This window comes from Chiroxiphia lanceolata, chromosome 6 (genome assembly GCF_009829145.1).
Source record: "Chiroxiphia lanceolata isolate bChiLan1 chromosome 6, bChiLan1.pri, whole genome shotgun sequence".
Taxonomy (NCBI): Eukaryota; Metazoa; Chordata; class Aves; order Passeriformes; family Pipridae; genus Chiroxiphia; species Chiroxiphia lanceolata.
In genome coordinates, this window is record NC_045642.1 from 7,742,793 (window position 1) to 7,763,491 (window position 20,699).

The window sequence follows — 20,699 nt, forward strand, 5'->3', positions numbered from 1 at the left end:
ACAAAATTGTGGAAAGACTATAAAAATAGCACATTTAGGGGTTTCATCTGTCTCCTGCTTCCGGGGATTTCCTTTCCAGTCAGATGGACTGGAAATATATATCTGAAGGAAAACCAAGTTGCCCACAGAAGAGACTGACCCTGGGAGCCAGACCCCAAACAACAGCAAGTAGCACCTGGCTCTTGAAAACCTGTCAGAGCCAAGGGCGCTGGCAGCTTGGGAAGAGGCTGGCATTTGTGCTGGAGCACTACCCCAGTGCTTCACAGGGGGTTTCCTCAAACTTTCACCTTCCTGTGCTAGAGGTAGAGCAGGTGTGGGAGAGGCTGACATGGGATGCTGATACGGGATGTTGATGAGCAGTGAGGGAGCAGTGGGATGCATCCCACTCATGTAGGGCCACACACTGCAGCCAGCCATTGCTCCCTGGGGTTGGAGGAGGCCTTGGGGGAGGATGCCCCAAACTGGGACTCACCCTGTCCCTGTGGCATTCACAGCTGCAAGAAGGTGCTGTGGGCTGGGTGCTGGCAGCAGTGAGCCCTTCCCAGGGCCTGGCTGTGCCTGATCCTCTGCTATGAGCCTGGCTTTGGTGTCACTGCAGCAGGAGCCAGCAGGACGCCCCGGCTGCCACCCTGGTTCCCTCTCCCTGCCGCCTGCCAAGCGGGCGGCACAGGGGAGCCAGCGGATAATGCTCTGCATTGTGCTCTCCCAGCACCTTTCCCCCCTCCACAATCTAACCATTGTGCTTGTTTTATCGCTATTAAACCTCAGATGAACATCAAAGGGAAAGAAGTTCATCAAAACAGGAGCAAAACAAAGGGCTTTTAAAGCGCGGTTATCGTGGGCCGAGCGAAGCTGTTCAAAGGCAGAAAAGTTCACGTTAAATATAGACAACCTCCCTGGTTCTGCTTTAATGGGAGAGCACCCGGCGGCCCTGGGTGCCATCCCACAGCCGGACTTGTTGCTGGAGCTGTTACAGCACATCCCTCTGTTTTTAAGGCACTGCCAGGTGTGGGTGCTGGAGCTGGCCGAGGCCGCTGATGTGCGGGGAACAGCCAGCAACGGCCTGGGAAAGCACATGCTTTATTCATACGAGCGAGTGGCACTTTCTGCTCAAAATATAAATAGTGAATGTTGTTTTCTAATGAAGTGCTCTCTAATGGCAGCTGGGAGGCTTTGGTTTTCCCCGGGAACAAACGCTGGGAACTCAAATAACCAGGAATAGTTTTGCAATTCGCAATCATGTTAATAAGCTATAAACTGTGTAAAGTGTGCTGCCCGCTGGAGAATTGTAAAATCTGGCTGCAGCTCATGCACAAGCTCTTTTTTTTTAACTAAAAAGCAAAAAAAGCCCCAGTGGGTCGAGGGAAGGGCTGGTTATGTGATTAGCACTTCTTGCCAGGGGAAGGCAGAGTGGGTCTCCTCAGGAATATGTCCATTGGTTACGGTCACATTCCCAGAATGAGTCCAAGGTCTGCTCCAAAGTCCCTGACACCTGGGACAAAAAGTTGATGGTGTCAAAGGTATTTTGATCTCAAATATTTATTAGTTACTTGATTACTTACCTTTTTCCCTTAAGTAAGATTTTTTCTTAAGACAAATTTACATCTTACCATTTCCCATTTAGTAGCTGCTCCAGTGAGAGAAAGCTCAACAAAGGGGAGCAGAAAGAAATGTTTCAGCTCGGGCTGAAGTGGGGGAAAAAACCTCATAGTTTCAGAGACAATGAAGGATTTTTTTTTCAAATATCCATGGAGAAATACACTGTTTATGCATTTGGAGAACTAGATCCTGAAAAAGAAAGAGAATGTCTCCTATTTTCCAGCCTTGCAAGTTCCTGTTGAGGTGATGCTCATTTTGTGCCAGAGATAGTATATGACACAAAATAATTTTCATTCTCAGCTCCAGGTAAAAAGTTTGTTACCACAGGCTTACACAGGGACAGACTTATTCAGCCCAAAAGTTTGAAGCCTTAGGATGATGGGCTGTAAGGTCTGTTTTGGTAGGTAGTACTTTCTTTGTTAAACCCATAAAGCAGAAAGTGTTGTAGGCAGTGATACCTTTATTTGAAAAAACACCCCTACTATTAGTAGCCAAAAACTGAAAGCAGCAAATACAAATAAATATCAGAGAGGGGGGAAAAAACCTCTTGAAGTCTTGTAATATGAAGGCCAGCTATGCCTTCTCCACTAGCTTATTTTTAAAAGTGACCACGCACGGAATACATGTGCCTAAGAAGTCCATGGGCTGAGGTATTACATGGTGTGATCCAGACAAAGACTTTTTTTAAGTCCATATAAAGCTGAACACAAAGATAATCCACAGCTACAGAAAGCCTGCAGGTTGCTACAAAACCCCCAAGAAAGCCTCTGCAAGAAGGGGTAAACAATTAACACAAATTTTAAATCAATGCGCTGTCACCTTAATAGGCAGCGAAGTCAGCTAAGATGGGTGTAATATGATGAGACAGTTTAATTCTTGTTATGACATTAGCTGCAGACTTTTACAACAGCTGAAAATGCTGGAGTGAGAAGAGTTTCCAATTATCACTGAGCTCTGATACACAACTCTGGATTAGACCGAGGCATGAACAAGGGCTCCTCAGCCTGGCAAGCAACACGGAGCAAAGGCTGTGGAAGTTTCCGAAAGCCGAGGAAAATATTTTCTCTTCTCTCCTCTTGCTGACACACTCCTGAAAAGGTTTATTTCATACAAAATAAGGCCATTTTTTAAGAGCCTCACAGTGAAACCGTCTCCTAAGCTGTGTGTGCTACAGTGTTATACCCCATAAATCCATACATCCAGGAGGTGAACTGAACCAATCTGAAACGATTCTGTTTTCCCAGCATTAAGCTTCAAAAAAATTAAAAGTCACCCAGGCTTGAAGGCAGATAGACAGGTAATAAGCCATGACAGCACTTCACGGGAATCCGCAGGAATAGGCAAGTAGGTCTGGGTGTCAGCCATATAAATATGATCATCAGACCCAAAGCTCCGAGTAATACCGCCAAGTGTGAGCATGTCGATAGTAAAGGCAAGCGGGCTGTGAACAGGAGCCCGAGGCAGTGGTGAGTTTAGCTGATGGCCTGCTGGCTGGGGAGGCTGCACTCCTTCCCCAGAGAAGGGCTTGGAGCCTGGAAACGCAGATCCCTGAGCTGGTAATGGGCTGCAATTCCCACACCAGTAAGAAGACTCTCCTTCGGGGTAACACAGCTGCGCTCGCTGGCAGGGGACTTAGCTTTTCGTGTTTTGGGATGGTTTTGCCCCAGTTTTATTTCATAGCTGGTTTTTGATCTATCTCTTTTTTTTTTTTTTTTTTTTTTTTTTTGTAAACCTCTCAAGAACAACACTCCTCCTGGACCCTGCTTGCACAGGAGAATTTGTCATACCAAAGCATGCACCTCTTTCAGGGCTTTTGTCCGTCTCTTGGGGGCAATTGCAGACGTGGGGAAGTAGTTGGGTGGTTTGAAATAGTGACTCTTTAACCCAAAGATGTCTCATTTTGTATCACTCATGTCACATTCCTCTGCCGTTTTTAACATTGCTTTTGGAAAAATGGGTCGCTGTTTCCTTTCCAGATCATAATGAGGGAAATCATTTTGTCAGGCTTCTCCCTGTACAGTCCTTCTGAGTTTCCCCCATGTTATTTCCCATAGCTGAAAATATAGAAAGGAGAAAAGTAGACTGGTAAGAGGATAACTGGGAAAAGCCCTACCCTGAGCCAGAAAAGGCCTTTCCTGAAAAATAAGTTATAATTCACTAAAAGGCCTTTTCCACTCTCTTGAAAGCCCCATGAGTGCTCCACATTGACTGATTACATCCCAGAAGTTCCCCTGCTTCCTGGTTGGGTAAGGCCTTAGCTGAAAAATAAATCACCTCTCTCTAAAATGCCTTTTCCAATTCTTTTAAAAGCCCCGTGAGTGTTTGCAGAAGTCACCTCGGGTAGCTTGGACCGCAGAGAGCAGAAAAGGGTCCTGCAGCCTGGGGCACTGTCTGGCACCAGGCAAGGAAAAAGAGGATGTCACAGAAGGAGAAAAGCTGAAACTCCACTCCAACCCCCCAAATCCTAGCAGGAGAGACCTGTCTGAATTCAGCCCTTGTTTTTTTTCTTTTGCGACACTGTTTATTTGGCAACTCATTTTTAAAAAGATTGACCTGAAAAGTTGCTGTGTCATGCAGTACCTTATTCTGCCTGGTAAGGTAAGCTAATTTCTCATTAAAATGGTTGGCTTCCAACCTCCTCCCCTCCCTGGTGAGTGAATAAATAAATAAATACACTTGAATTTGTCCTCGATATGCTCTCTCTGCTATTTCCAAAGCAGAAAGGGAAGCTTTGAGCCTGGTACATGTCATCCTCTCCCAGCTGCTCCAGGGGCTAAAGGACAGCTGAGGGGTGGTCGTGGGGTGGTCCAGAGGCTTCTGATGTGCATCCTAAGGGCACCTGTACCCCTTGCAGGTGCCCTGTGTCCTGCAAAACACTCCTTACCTGCTCGGATCTGTGCTCAGTCCCTTCACGGGCAGTTTCCCTACCCTGGTGCCACCTGCAAAACTCTCAGTTCAGGATGCCACTTGCTGTCTGCTCCTCTCCCAGAAAAATTCACCTCCAGCTTTTTTATTTCATGATGCCAAATCCCTGGAGTGAAAAGGGGATTTCATGCCTTTATATGGAATTGCAAACCTGCATTAAGCCTCAAAAGATGTTTTTATCAAAAAATCTTGACAGCTGCCAACTTCCCTAAATCCCAAACTATCATTACACATTTAGTCTTAGACAGGGGATTTTTCTGGATCTTCCCTCCTGACCCAATGATAAAGCCAAGTTGGTTTGAGATTGAAGATTCATTTATCTCTCCTTGGTAATTATCTCTATTACTGCCCACAATCCTTCCCAATCTTTTTAAACAACATCCTGCTATTAAAGCCACTTGGCAAGCATTTAAAGCCCTGGGATAAGTTAACCATGCACAAAATATCCCACTTGGGGAAGGATCCAGCTATAAAAATAAATGGTTTACTTTCCGAAGGCCGTGGTTCAGGATGGGTATTCTTCATTTGTGAAGAGAGGTCATCATTGCTGACAATAAAATTATGTAGGACCTGATCCTCCCCCACTGAGCTCAATAGCAAAATCCCTCCTGATTTCAATGGTGTTTTCCGGGGTCAGTCGCTGGGAAAGCCGACATTCCACAAAGTTGCTGAAAATCTATAATTGGATATATTAAGAGGGCTTTCAAAGAGATGTCAGATTTGGAGGCTTAGTGTAAACTGTGCTGCAAAGGGGATCATTTCGTATAACTGAATCAATAAAGCTTTTTTTTTTTAGCGTTACTTTCCTACTTGATCTCCGATGACGGAAAAGCTGAGCTCTGGAGGAAGTGCTGGGAGCCCGGTCGGAGTGTGAGCCACTGCCTGGTGGGAAAGATCCTGCCAAGTGACCTGGTGTAAGCTATGAGGGGTGTAATCCTGCAAGTGTTTGATCCAGTGGCTTTGCTTACACTATGCAGGCAACTCGTGCGTGTAAGTACTGGAATACCGAGCCCTTATTTTCATGGTGTTGCTGGTCTCCTGTCACAACACATCTCTTTGGGAGACATGATTGAGAGTTTTGATGAATTTTGCTGTGCCTTACGTGTCTATATTTAGTAAAATGCAGCTTACTTTGTATCTCTGGAACAAGATATGAATTTATCCCCCAAATGCATTTTTTTAAACTCACGGGCTGTACTTCAAAGTGTTCTTTAACGCCGCTTTTGAAAATGCTCACTGGTAGCTCTTTAGGAACTGGAAATCTTCCATTTCTACTTACATGGTGCTTTTCTGGCTGATGAGCATCGTTTTCCTTCTGGTTCTCACACAGAGAAAGGGCTGCTTGGCATGGAGCAGCTGTGCCAGGCAGGGCAGGGACAGCCACCTCAGGAGACAGACACCATTGTGCCTGAGGGGTTCCCCCTCTTGCAGGTCCCTGGAGAAGGGACACCAGAACTGGGTTTGCTCCAGGTTGCTTCACCCTTGCAGCTGCCTCACTGTAAAAATGTGTGGGTTATCTCCCCTCTAGCGTCCCCATGGCTGTGCAGGTGGGGATGGGGAGACACCCACAGCTCCCACAGGTGATGCTGCCATTGGGACACGCCACAGGTCCCCGCTGGGGTTCAGACACACTTTCCCACTGTTTCTCTTTCCCTACCACATCAGTGAAGCCGTTCTCTGTGGGGCCACAGTGACAAAGCTTGCTCCTAGTTCCTGGAGAGCTTGATTGTTTTTTTCCCTTTCCTTTTCAGTAAAAGCTGAAATTCAGTAGAAGCTGATGAGACCACCGTGGAGAAATGCTAGTTCACCACACTGGCTAGTACCAGCTTGATCTGGCTCCAGCTCCGGGATGTGCAGCCTACAGACACAGTAATGAAAAGAAATATTCTGAAAAGGATGAGTCAGCTGGAGGCCAGTGGGGAGAGCATGCGGGATCTGACTGGAATTTAAAAAGTTATGAGGCTACATGTTGTTTTGAGCTCTGCCAGTGGAGAGAAACTCATACACGCAAAACGCTTTGTCATCTGACATAATTATGTTACTTTGCTGATTAGCTCATAAACTCTTTTCAAAAACACTTTTAGACAATAGTAAGTTCATGGAATATAAAAACTTCCTGCTGACACCACCAACAAGGGCCTGCTTTACATGTTACTGAGAACTGTCTTTGCCAGAACCCCACGAGACTGTTGAACGGCCACGAAATTTTTCTCTTACAATGTATTAGATGACTTATCCACTAAAACAGTTGAGGCATCTTCACACCTTCACTTCTGTGCTGTAAGTACCTCTATGCTGATGTGAGCTGTGAATAAATCCACACTGGTAGCGCAATCTGCATTTCTCCACTTGATCTTTTGTACTTTTGCACTGCTTGGGACATCAGCAGTTTGGCATGAAGCTTCTTCACTCGCTCCTCCAGCCAGGTACCAACATGTCCTTCCTGGCTTCTCTGGGAAGCAGTGCCCAGCATTCATATAATTTGCAAGGCAGATAACTTTCATATGTATGAGGTTTCGGCTGCAAGGTTATTTAAATAAATGACATCAGAATTACTTCTATTTGTTGTGTGAAAATATATACTTCCCATTCTCTCTTTAAAAAGAGCTGATTCACTCAGTCCCTGTTCCCTACCTGGTCAGACTAGTGAGGGGAGTCCGTGCTTGTTTCTGGAGCATCTCTAAGCAGGCTGTTTGGAAGGAAGTGCCACTGACTCTGACTGGCCACCTTTTACAATGGCACTGTGACTGCATTCCTTCATCTTTCCTCCCAGTGAGCCTTGTCATTTATGGGGATGCTGACATAGACTGCATAACAGATCCTGAGAAAGATGGGTACCCACTGGTGAGCACAAGGCATAGCTAATTGCTACCTCCTCTCAGTGGAGTAGGTCCCTCTCTCGCGTGTGGATAAATGAGCCACCAGTTCAATCAGACCAAACCAGAAGAGGTGATTTCTCCAGGTGATTTCCTGAGATCTTTCGTGGGAAGCAGGGAAGTATTGCCAGTGCTTTATCGCTCTCACTGACATGGTGTGAGAGGTTATTCCCCAGCTACCTGGGATCTTTGGCAAAGGGCCTGACGTGGGCTCAGAGCCATTAGTGGTTTTCACCGAGGGCTTGTAGAGGCACTACAAATTTTAGAAAAGGTAACTGAGTTTCCACCCCAGGAAAGTGCTGGAACAAATAATCACAGAACTAATTGCAAACACCCGGGGGGGGGCTGCTTATGGGGATTTGTCAAGAACAAACTTAGTTAAATCACTCCAGTTATTTTCTGTGTCAGGGGAAGTCCTGTCATGTGGAGAGAAGTGGTGGATGTACCCCTGACTCTAGTTTTCTCTCACTTCAGGAAGGTAGTGCTTCTCATGGTGTTTTCTTGAACAGGACTGGGCAATGTGGTTGAGATGAAGCCACTGGAAGAGATGCTGCAAAACTGCAGAGGTAACAGGACAGTAGGAGTGGATTCAGTGCCAGTTTGAACTAGCAGTGGGTTGGGCTTGAGGACACTCAGCCTTGAAAGCAGCCATTGTTAGACTGTCATTCCCATCCTGGATAGTGGAACTGATGTTACCTAATTCCAAACTCAGTTCACCCCAAGCAAAGAGGACCAGTGGTACACAGGGAGGTGGGATGGCAGTCAGGATGACCACGTTGGGCTGGAAGAAGCAAAGTGGAACGCAGGAGGAGCAAGCATGTTGTAGCCAGGGATGGAGTGAAGCACAGCCAGGTGAGTGCAGTGCTCCTATTTGGATGTCATGCTTCAGGAGCAAGAGAGATGCTTGAGGAGACTTCAGAGCTGAGTGCTGAAAATTGTGAAAGACTTGGAAAATACGATTTATGGGGAACAGATGAATGACCTGGGGTTGCTGAGCTTAAAAGAGGGGAAGGTGCCGGGGAGGAAGAGATTATAGCAACCTTCAAGTACATTAAAGATGGTGACAAAGGGGAAGACTTACTCTCTGTGCTCATCCTGGGTGGGATTGGAGCAAATAGGCTTAGTGTGCTGCAAAGAGATTCAGTTCAAACTGAAGGGGTGTGTTCCCTGACAGCAAGGCCAGCGAGATGCCAGGACAGGCTGCGGGGGTGAGCCATGAGAGTCTCGGGGACCCAGGGGACCTGGTCTAGGTGCAGCAGGATGGTCCAGACAATCCACTGAGACCTCTTTCTGGCCCTTTTTTATTTTTTATAATGCCATGAAACAATCCTACAGACTTCATTAGCCTACCTCCTGGAATAAAATTCCCTCCATGGGCTTGTTTCTTTGCCACAGCGCACCTGTGTGATCCCTCGCTCTGGTGCGAAGTGGGTGTGAAACGCTGCTGCTGGGATGTGTCGCTGTCGTACACCTCCGCTCCAAAGTGCAAATAACTCCCCGGGCTGCGAGCCGGGGGACGGGCCCATGGTAAGCGATGGGCTCTGATTGATGAATTTTCACAGCAGGTGAGAGCAGCAGGAGACACACACATTACAGATTTCATGTACAGATAGTAGCACTCAGGAAGACAAATTGAGTGAATACCTCAGGATGTGGCTGCTGGGTCAGCCTCCAGCGTTACCCGGTGGCTGACAAATCCCTGCCCTCGGCCCTGGCAAGGAGGCACCTCCCGAGGTGGAGGGGGTGACACCGCCCCTGTGGCCGGCTCCCAATTTTCTTCATTACCTGCCCTAAGCTTCTCCCAAAGATAAGTGGTTCTTGTGCAAAGCCGCTAATTTAGTCCCAGCAAACAAGAAAATAAGTCTGGATGTGAAAGGCTGGTGGGATTTTGACAGGATGCATGTAGAGGTTGGGCGACTAGTCTTAATTAGGCCATCTTTGTTTACATTTGATGTTTATCAGCTAATTGGCATGGCAAGGTGTGAGTCACACAGCTTCCCTCTGGCATGAAATCAGTTCGCAGGAGAAAAACTGGGAGAACAAATGATCCCAATTATAAGAAAACCCACTGTGCTAATTACCATCCCACGGACTACGGAGCCTCCCACCCGCGTCCTTGCCCAGCCGCCCGTCCCGCCATCTCCCGTGCCCGGGCCCGGCGCCGGCACATTCCTCCCGCCTCTGTGCCCAGCCCCTCGCTCTGCCTGGGACCCTCCTCTGTCACCGCAGGAGCAAAGGTGATGCTTCACCAGCTGCTCATTTCCTGCCCCACAGCGTTTCCCTGGGACTAAACCTGCTGCCCGCACCGCTGCCCTCTTTATTCCCCCTCTCCACTTTAATTTTGGATCGGTGTGGACCATGCAGCAGCAGCAGCTCGCAGGGAGTGTCTCATGCTCCCAACATTGTGATACCCATCAAGTCAAAGGCTGGATGTTTGCTACAGTGTAGCTGCACTGGAACCTCATCACTTAGGCTGATTAAAACCAACACTCAAACCTTGCCTTGACTCTTTCCTCCCTACCTTCCAACTTTTGAAAGTATTTTTACACCACCTGAAGGTTGGTGTGAAGTTGGTTTCCTGCTCTACCCTCCTTTTACTGCCGTGGCACTCGACTTTGTTGCACGTGCTCACATGTATTTTAGGTATGTATGTACATATGTATGTACTGTAAATCTCCATCTTTCTCCCTCTGTCTCCCTCTCTCTCCATCCTTTGGGGAGATGTGTTGGCCCTATATCCTTTCAGGCCTTTCCCCTATACATTAAGGGTCCAGTGTGCAGGAATGTTTCTTGGCTGCCCTTGAGTTGAATGATGATCCCGGAGGCTTGGAAAAGCCACAAAGCTCAGTGCTCTCTGTCTCCCTGTGTCTCTCTTGTCTTCCCTTCTTAGTAGGGGTAACAGATGGCTGAGGCTTTCACCAACAGTCCCGAACACATTGTCACTCCCAACTGAAAGTGAAATATTCAGTGGCATTTAAATTAAATAGACTCTAATGCTTCAGTAATATTAATTACGGTTTCATTCATCCCTGGCCTAATAAATCAACACATAAAGATAGGATGATCCTGTGGCTGGCAGCAAAGCAGGGCTATTCTGCCCTTTGTAAGGTTATGCACACAAAGCCCCCATTCTTACAGGGACATGATGGCCCCTGCAAACATCTGTGCTCAGCACCACTTGAGGAGAAGCCAAAGTGGTAACATTTAAACTTTTCTTGTCCAATTTGTCCACGCAACGGGGCTCAATTCAACAAGAACTCGCAAGTTAAAATTATAAAACCCATGTTAAGTGGGTGAAAACTTTTCAGCAGTTCGGCCGGGGGGGGGGGGGGGGGGGCGATTTATTCTGACAGCACCAGGAAGCCAAGGGCAGGACGTCCATTCTCACTGCTGAATTTGTTACCCCAGCTTCAACCTTTAAAAGAGGGGGGTGGGGGGTGGAGAAGGGTGGAAGGGTTTGAAAACCTCGTGGTGCTAAGCTAAATTTCAAGATTTGGGGGTGCCCCGGGCAACAATTTTTCACACAATTTTTTTGTGTGTGAATACCACAGGGGAAATAGGCTCTGCGCTTCACCAACAACAGGTTTTTTCCCCTCACCGCTATACATATGTAAAAGGAGGCTAATAAAACGGTTGAAGAAAAGATCACTGCTAGTAAATCTTCTGGAGACAAAACCCTCCACTTGTGGTGCTTCAAAGCTGCCCAGAGCTACCAGTTTACCCCAAGAGTCCCAACTCAGGGCCGCTGATTGGAAAATAAAAAGCCCTGTGCTTGAAAACTTCGCTCCAATTGTTATGCGGTGAATGTGAGGTTTTCATACAGCAGCTTTACTTGACCAAATGACTCCCAAGTATACAAATGAAGAGCTTGTCGCCTACACAGTTTAGCTCCTTTGGAAAGGTCTAGCTAGAGTTAGTTTATAATGAAAATAAGTACATTATAATGACAATGCCATATCTTGCAAGTACATCGCAGAAAGCCGGACCAGCTGAAAAAAAACAAAATTAAATGGGGGAGAAAAAAAAGGCCACAAAGCACTGGGAAGATGTAATTCAGCAGCAGCCCTTCTGGGAGACAGCGGAGAGGAGCAGCCTCGTTTCCTGCAGAGGCGCAGCCCCTCTCCGGCCGCGTTTCGGTGTGTTGCCCTGCGGTGATGTCTGTGCCGCAGACACAGACTGGCACAGCGGGGCTTCAGCAGCACGGCAGCCAGCAGTGATCTTGAGGCAGCCTGAAAGGAGTGATGGGGAGCCTGTTTCTGCAGGTAGCACACACCGGAGCACGGCGGCTCCCGGTCCTCCGCCGAGCCATCGCCTTTGGGAACGCCGTCCCTGAATGAGGCTGGTCTGTGCCAACAAGCCGACCTGTAGTTAAGTGCTTAAGCAAGGGATTTTCAGAGCCAATCCCTTAAGCAGAAAACTATTTAAACTACCCTGAGACTAAATGCTGAGGAGCTTACCCTAAATTCGCCCAGGTGGAGGTTTCCACTAATCCTGCTGGACCGCATCATGCCTCTTCTAGTTCTTGCCGAGCCAGCAACACCAGTGCTGTGTAGTGCAGGTATTTCTGTCCAGGTGTCTCACCGATGGTATCTGCCACTGTCAGCCTGGGGTTATCCCACTTAAACCCCATTAGCTGCTCGGATAAGCCTTCCCTGTTGTTAATACCTATCACTTTGAGACCTTTTGTGCGCTTTCTCTAGGTGCTCCAAAACCGGCAGTATTTTATGAAGGCGCTTTCTGACAACACTACTTATCTGTAGCCTATGTCCAACCCAGCTGCTGGGGGACCTGCATGGTCAGGCTCCTCTAGTTTTGGAGCTGTGCTTCAGGTTGCTGGGCAGCTGATGCCAGGCTGCCCATCGACTGGGGTGTACCTGCAGTGCTTTGGCAGCCCTGGTTGCAGTTTTGTCATGTCAGTGGTTTCCACCTGGAAGCTCAGAACACTGATGTATTTGCTCCAGGGATGTTTTCTCCCTATTCTCTGTCATAGCAAAAAAAGCAGTGTCTCCTGGATGACAAGCAGAGAGGGATTGATACGTAGCAGTCCCCTGTGGGTGGCTTTCAGCAGTAGCTATCCCTGAAATGGTGCAGGGCTTAGAGGGGATGATGGTAGTGATGGGATGTGCCAACCACCTCATGTTCACCCTCCCAAAGGAGCGCCCACAGAGCCTGGCTGCAAGAGTGGGGCTGAATTCTCGCTGGTGAACATCCTCCCAATGCAAGAGCACAGCTGCAGAGCCTCTGGAAGGACTTCTTGAAATAGGAAGGAGAGCTCAGCCTTCCTGCCCCCTGCTTTGCCCTCTCTCAATTTTTAGACTTTGCACCTCATGCAGCACAGTCAGGTGTCCCCTGTGTTCAAGGCACGGGTCTGGAGATGCTTCCTGGGAGGCAGAAGCCTCTTTTCCATGAGGAGGAAGCCTGACACTGAAGATGGGTGCCCGTGGGCCACTGACGGTCCCTGCCACGACTCCAAGGAAGAGAACAAGACAAGGTCCTGGTGGCGAGGCCAGCACTGAGTGAGAGGCAGAGCAAGGGCAGGGCTGCAGGCAAGCAGCCAGAGCCCCCATAACTGGGAATAAAGACAGGAAGGGGCTGTGCCACAGGGCCTGGGGGGCCTGGGGAAGCCTGTCAGGGAGCAGCAGCTGCTTCTGCACCCCAGGGCACGGCTTGTCCTCTCCCGGCTGCGATTTCGCTGCCTCCACCAGCCCGCCTCTCCAGGCAACTGCCGATTACTCCTGCGCCTAAAGCTGGCCCCGGGAGCCGGGCTGGCAGGGAGCTGCTGGGCTCCTCAATGCTCCAGCTGGCTCCAGGGCCGTTGCAGCAGCTGAATGAGGAGGACGCACTGCCCGGCATGTCCTAGTTCCCATCAGCTGGCCGGGGCAGAGCGGCCGCCCGTTACAAACAGGCGAGGGGAGCACGTGTTGCTCCAGCCCGTCCTCACCCCAGCCGATCTCATTCAGCAGCACGAGAAGGAAAACTGGGGCAGGAGCTGCATGAGCCCCGTGGTGTGCTGCCGGGATGGGGGTCCCCGCCCTGGCAGCAGCCCCGCTGAGGCAGCACATGGGGCCAGGGGCTGCCACGCTGGGGAAGCAGGAACAAAAGGTGCTGCACGGGGTTTTGAAGGCAAATGTGGGTCCAGAGGTAGCTTGTTTCGGTTTATCCGTTCAAAATTGTTTATAGTAATCTGAGTCTCCTCTGACTTCTGGTTTGCAAAAAAAAAAAAAAAAAAAGTATTTAAAGTGTCAGGACTCAAAAATTAGTGTGTGCTCATGCAAATCAACATTTTGTCCTACCCCTACTGGAAGAAGGTTTGAGGTGCTTGAAACTCCTCTTTACCAGCTGCGCTGCTGTCCCAGTGAAGGGTCTTTCTCAGGCTCTAGTCTTTAAAGCCCATCTACTTCCATATACTGGCAGCTATGTCAGTAACCAGTGGATGGGTTTGCTGTCTGGGTCATGTATAAATACTTTACAAACCCGTAATTCCTTCATTTAGGCCACATTTCATTCTGAAATACTTCTTCATGGCCTGGTCTGCAGACAAGGAGTTAGTCTTTGAGGAGACTGCCCTGGCAGATACCTCCTCCTCACTTATTTATGAACCACAGGAAACATTTGAATGAATAATGTTGCTAAATCCTAGATGAAAGTTGCTGAAGTCCCCCAGCTTTAATCAAGGAAGCATTGTTCACTGTCTGTAGATGAGATGGAAAACACAAAGTTCATCATCCCTTCCCCAAGCAGAGGCTGGCAGAGGCTTTTCAGTAATACAAAAAGTATTACCTCTGCCTATACATCACCACCAGTTGGGGACATTGGCAACTTTTACCAAAAGTACAACATGCCGTGTTAAACCTTGACTGTTTCTGTGCTCAGACATAAACCTTATGCAACCTGTTATGAGCTAACAGAAGAATAAGTTGAAAAACAATTTTTATATGGCAGAGATTAGCAGAGAACATTTCACTGAATTTATCTCAAGATATAATTTGCTAACATCTTTTTCTTCCTTGCTCAAAATGTTCCCTGATAGTTATTTTTAGTAATAGCATATATGTTTCCTAGTAAGGCACTTTGCATTTAATAGTAATAAGAAATAACATTATCTACTTTTTATGATTGAAGATTAAGGAGTCTATTCTAATAGCTTCAGTTGTCAACACAAGGTCCTCTGGTACTATGTTTCTTAGCTTCCCTGTTGTAAAAGAACATGTCTATGTAGATATTATTAATTTATCATTGCACAAAACAAAGTTTATGAACACTTAATATTTAATGTGCTGTGAATTTAATAATAAAAAATTAAGACTCTACCTTACATCATTTTTTAACTACCCGATTTTTATTCTTCTCATTAGCTCATTATGGCTCTATTCTGAGACTTTAAACCCCTGGCTTGGGTTTAAAAGCATTTAGTTGTGTACACTGAAATGTAAATACTTAAATCTCTAGCCTAGTTGGATGCAAGGGCAACACCATGATGGTATTAAGCACCATGACATTGTGACCATGTGTGGAACAGAGGGATATAAATACAAAGCTCTACCAAAGTCAGTTGAGCCTCCCCAAGTTACACGGTCTGAAGACCTGGGTCCTCTTGCTTGGTAACCACAGCAGACAGGCTTGCTGTTCCTTCCAAAAGCTCTGATGCTTTTTACATTGATGCTTTGCCTGGCATTGATGCTAGGCACTCATTGCAGCTTCTCCAAGGGCCTGTACTGCTTCTGTCTTTCTGAGCAGCTTCTTGCATAAGCATGACTAAAAAAAAAAAAAAGACGTTTTCTATCACAAAATATTAGCAGATCTTATTTGTTATTTTGGCTTCAGCTTCCCACAGCACAACCTGATGGATCTCATCATTATCTGGAATCACTCTCCAGGTGCTTAGAATAAACAAAAGCTGCTCAGGGTCTTAAACTGGGGAAAGCACATTTTGATGCCAGTGGCATCAGAACTGCGTGTCCCAGCCCCAGCTGAGGATCTGGCTCTGCTGTGTCTCAACACACATATGCATATGGTATTTAATTTTGTTCCTACAGCATGATGCATTCTAGATTTCAAGCACTGAGCATCATTCATCCTCATTTCTTTTTCTTTTTTTTTTTCATTTCTATTATCTAGCCTCGCTGTTGAGGGTTTAGTTAGAAGAATAATTAATGTTCAGTTGATAATCTGAATCCCAACAGCTCATCCCAGGCAATGTTTCTTGACAGCAAATTCCACACCACAGAGAGTAGGGGACAAATTTGCAAATGTCAGAAGATGAGGAGTGCATGCAGAAATGTAGCCATATTTTGCCAGCACAGGCTGTCCTCTCTGCCCTGTGCCCCTAACATTCCCATTACACCATTCCCGAGACACAGACCCAGTTTGAGGTGATGGTATCCAAGCATTCGTGTATTTAGGAATGCATATAGCCAGACATGCATTTAACTAGACATTTGTACATGCAATTATCTGACCAGCACACCCAACATGTGTGTGCCTTGTGGGGTTTGTACATCCTGCAACCCAAAGTAGCCGAGCTCTTAAGTAGCTGCAACAAAAACAGAGAAGAAGCCTTCATTTAAAAAAGAAATCTGGCAGCGATTTCACTTTTGTTTCTAAATGAGACAGAAGGCAAATGTTCTCCAACAAAAGATAAATGACAATGAGAGGTGGAATATTAATAAGCCTGATTATGGGAAACAAGCAGGATGAGCCAAAAAGGAAACAAACAATGGAGCTCATGCCTTTCCAGGTGACAATCCCAAAGCAGAGACCCACTGTCAGTGCTGCTCCTTTGGAGAGAAGGATGCACTGGGAGAGGAAAGAAGAAATGGTACTGTCCATAAAGAAGACATTTAGAAAACCACTAGGAAAAGATTTGGAGTAGAAAAAAAGAGGTTGTTGGGAATGGAGGGGAAAAAAAAGAAAACCAGGGACTGATGAGCATTGCATGTCACCAGGCCTCCTTCAGAAGGATGGACAGAAGGAAGGCTCACAATTGCCATTGACAGCTCAGTTTGATATCCAGTGAGCATCAGCAGGTGCTTTTGTTGGTGGGATAGCACCCCTTGGACCATCACACTGCTTCTTCCTATGGAGAGGAGGAGACCTGCATGAGCTTGACCTTGCAGGAACCTGAACAGTACCTGCAGGTACTCAAGAGGAGATGAAGAATTTATGTCTATATTTTATGACCTAAGGCTTCACAGAGTGCACTGGTACTCCCCTGAGCTCCAAAAAAATGGTCACCAATTAAACCACTACCAAAAGGTGACACACGCTCATCAGGGAGACTTTTGGCATTAATGGCCAAAGTATCCCAATAGGTTGTTTCATAGTATTAAAACTGTGATTACGGTAGGAAATGTGGAAAAAGGCCAGCTCCCTTCTAGGCACAGTAATTTCTAGCTGCTTCACTGGAAATGCCAGGTGTGAATAACTTCCAGACACTCACCACACCAAATACTGTGGGTGGGATGGCAGCGTGGTGCTGGGAGTGGGCAGAGCGCTCATCCCTGTGCCTGTTCTCTCCTGCAAGACCCAGGGGTACCTCATTCCTCCTGAGGTTCAACAGCTATCAGAGGAAGATGATTTCAGGGAATGAATAAACACAGTGGCAACTGTGATGCCAGGAAGACAACTGTAATCATCTGGTGATTACACAGGTCATCTGTCACCGTGTCACACCACAGGTCCCCTCTCCCACTCCTCACTGTTACTCTGAGAAGCTCATGTTCAGTCTCTCCAAGAAGTGTCCTCACAGGTCAGAGCTGGTGTGAAAAGGGGTTTTCCTCTCACAGTCTGTCTGCTGCAAAAGAAAATGACTCAGTTCCTCCTTTCTCCTCCCTGGGCAACAGGGCAATCCCTCATACAGCTTGTCATTGGCCTGGTTGTTACAGGTGATTTTCAGCACAACACCCAGGGGACAGAACCATAAATACAAATACAAACCTCTAAGAGAGTAAACGGCCTCCACCAAATATGAATGATGGCACCTTGACTTTTTTATGAGGAGTATCACTTACTCAAATAAATGCAAGTAACAGTGTTCTCTTTTTATTTTCACACTCCTGAGGTTCCTGGAGTCTATTTCTGTTGCACTCGACTGTGCTGCCTGCGACACAGAGTGACACTTGGCTCCAGAGCTTTCTCCACCCACCAAGGCTCAGACTATGCTTTATCACCCAGGCTGGTTGTCTCTAACTGCGGCCAACTGTCCCTCAAACCCAGGCTTGTCTCGCTTGATGCTTTACTGTTTCATAGTTCTGTGCAAAAAAGTACCTAACCCCCCTCCCAGGCAATAAACATTTTACAGATACAAAAAAATCTCCCACAAAAGTGTATTATAGGGACTAAGGACCGCTGAGTGTCCTCAGCAAGTGACTGCTCCTTGAAGATCTCATGATCAAAGTGCTACTGTATGAAATTTTGGAACACACGTGTGTAACTGTCTCCTACAAGTGTCTTTTGCAACTCAGGCTGGATCCTTTAATCGCAGGGCTGTTGAAAGCTGCTTTGTAATTTGCAGAGGGTTTGTGTAATGAATGTACATATTTAGTGAGAGGTGATGAACCCTTCTTCACCTCCCATCCAATGAAGCATTAGCACCACCAGTTGGTCATCAACCCTGAATAACACCCAGTCCCAACTGCAGTAATAGCACAAGAGCCTTGTTCAGGTTCCCAAGAGTGTTGTGCCATCCAGATATATTATTTAGTTGGTCTGAGGCTGAGGCAAGTCATGTTAAAATTGCAGAGGTGCATTTTTTTCCGGGCTTGTTGATAGTACCTGATCTGTTCCAGCTTGAAATTTAAACCTCACTAATTAGGGAATCAGAAAACTGTAATGAGGAGCTCAGCTAATTCCCAGATCACTCAGCACAGCCATATTTTTCAGTTCACTGGTGAAAGACTGAAGAGGATCCAGAGAAAACACTGTTAGTGTTTTGGACTTCCCAAGTGTCCTGATCCAGTGCATCCAGATGTACTAATCTGCAGGGGGAAGTGAGGCAGACTTGGGTGCTGATTTTCAGTTCTCAGGTCAGTAAACTGGCTTGCAAAGCTGTTTCTGTATGGTACACAGCTAGACTGCCACGGGCATGCTTAAAGTCTTCATTCATACACACATCTGCAATGATGGGCAAGCCTTCAAAGACAGGTGTGTGCCCCTTTTACTTGAAGGGTGTTTCTGCTCTTCTTTGCTATTATAGTTTCCATAAAATGGAAATGTTTTCCCTTTTCCTTGTTCTCTGCCTTCCTCTCTCCCCGTGTTTGTCAAAGAGGTGTACGGGCATTTCACAGCACTTGCAGAGATTTCAAGTTTAATTCCTACTTCCACTAAAGCCCCTGGAATCACCCAGGGATTTCACAGGAACCCGAACTGCCTTTGTACCAGCTTTACAGGTCTTTTCCTTGGTGAGAGTGATCTAAGAAGTCTCAATGTGGAAGGGAATGAAGATTGCTGTGTCTGGACTGTTTCAACCACCACTTCACGAGTGTCTGAGATGGAGAAAGGGTTATAACCAAGACCACACTCTGCAGAGAATAACACCTCCTGAGAGAGGAAGCTGGTTGTCAGCCAAGTGCAGACAAAGGAGATAAACTGTGTGACAGAAATGCCAGCCATTACAATTAATAAAGTGATTACAGGCACCCTCACCACGTTCTAACATTAATATCTGGCCCATGGCACCAGTTTGATTAGTACATGGTGGTGCTTTACTGCCTCTCATCCGACTCCATTCACATCACATCCTTGCTGTCCTGCCTGCTTGGGATGGCATCTGACAGTGGCATCCAAGGATGCAAAAGCTAATTCACTATGGCAGGATTGTCAGTCTCAGAACCAGCATGTCCAATAAAAGGCAATGCCCTGGACATTTTGAGTTTGTTAGTATTTTTTAATTAATCTTGCTTTATAGGTGGGTGCCACAGTCTCAGTGCTGACTGTGGCTTCCCCATGCTGCATCTTGTACAAGCACAGAGCAAGGGGATGACCTTGCCAAGCAGTTTTGCACTCCAGGGTCTGCTGTCATGAGTCACTGGTGGGGTGGCAGTGAGACATGGACACCAAGCCCAGTCTCTCACCATCCCTTTTGAAGCCTGAGGGACCAAGATCTTGGTAGACAAGACAGAGGAGAAAAGGAAAAAAGGACTTGGACCTCACTTTTTCCCACTGGGAATATTCTGATATTCTTTGTGGCACTCTTCCCATGTGCTTTATGAAATACTTTCCTGGTTTACTCTTGATAGCCTTGTACAAACAAACATAATAAAAACATTTTTTCTTCCTGTTTACTTTCCTGTTCCCCCCTCCCTTTGTCAAAATGAGTTCCAAACTGAGGATATTCCCATGAGAACATATGTAAAAGCTGAATACAAGTAATCCATGATGTTGACTAAGAAACTGTCAAGGGTTAAAAACACGACAGATCTCAGCATGACTTTGTCCTGCTGCTGGCACATGGTGCTTACAGAGCATGGAGCTTGACTCATGAGCAAGAGCAGAACTCCTCACCTGAGCAAGCATCTGTGGTGTTCAAGCTCTGCCTTCTCAGGGTTGGAGGGGTTTTGTAAGATTCCCCCCCCCCCCCCGTCAAGAGCTTATTGAAATTGAAAAATTATGCAGCCCATTGCTTGGTTGCTTCTCACAGGCTTTGCAGTGCTCAGAGAGTGTATCACTTTTGTAGCCTGGTTCTCAGCTGCACAGGCTCTCTGAAGAGGCTGGGCAGTCCTCAGTGCCACGTAGCACTCAGAAGTGGCACTTAGACTGTAAATATTATATGCTGCTGTAAGAACATTTGAATGGTAATACTCAAGCAATTACTTTCCTTTCAAGATCATTAAACACAAATCTGACTTGTATTTTAATAGGACTGCCAATGTATTTAATGGGGGGCAGTAAAGGGTAGTTTTTTTCTAATGGATGAATGTTTATATTATTATCCACTCTGAGAGACCACATTAGGAGGAGACTGTATAACGCTCATGTGTTTTGCCTCAGTCCTTTCCACAGAGTATTCAATTTTTTCTCAGTTCTGCATCTTGGAGTAAGATGGCAAAACTGTACCTACAATAAATTCCACCACTGTGTTCTGATTATGAGACAAAAAAAAGACCAAATAGAATCGTGCCAAAGAGAATTTTGCAATTTGCATTTCCATCATGTCTGTTAAAATTGTAGAGAGAGCCAGTGTTTGACAGGTTGAGTTTTGGCCAGTGACACCTGCTCTGCAGCCACAGGACAGGCTGGACACATTGTAGAACTGAGCAACACCAGCTTCTCCACACCACCTTGCAAACACATCTGGGCACT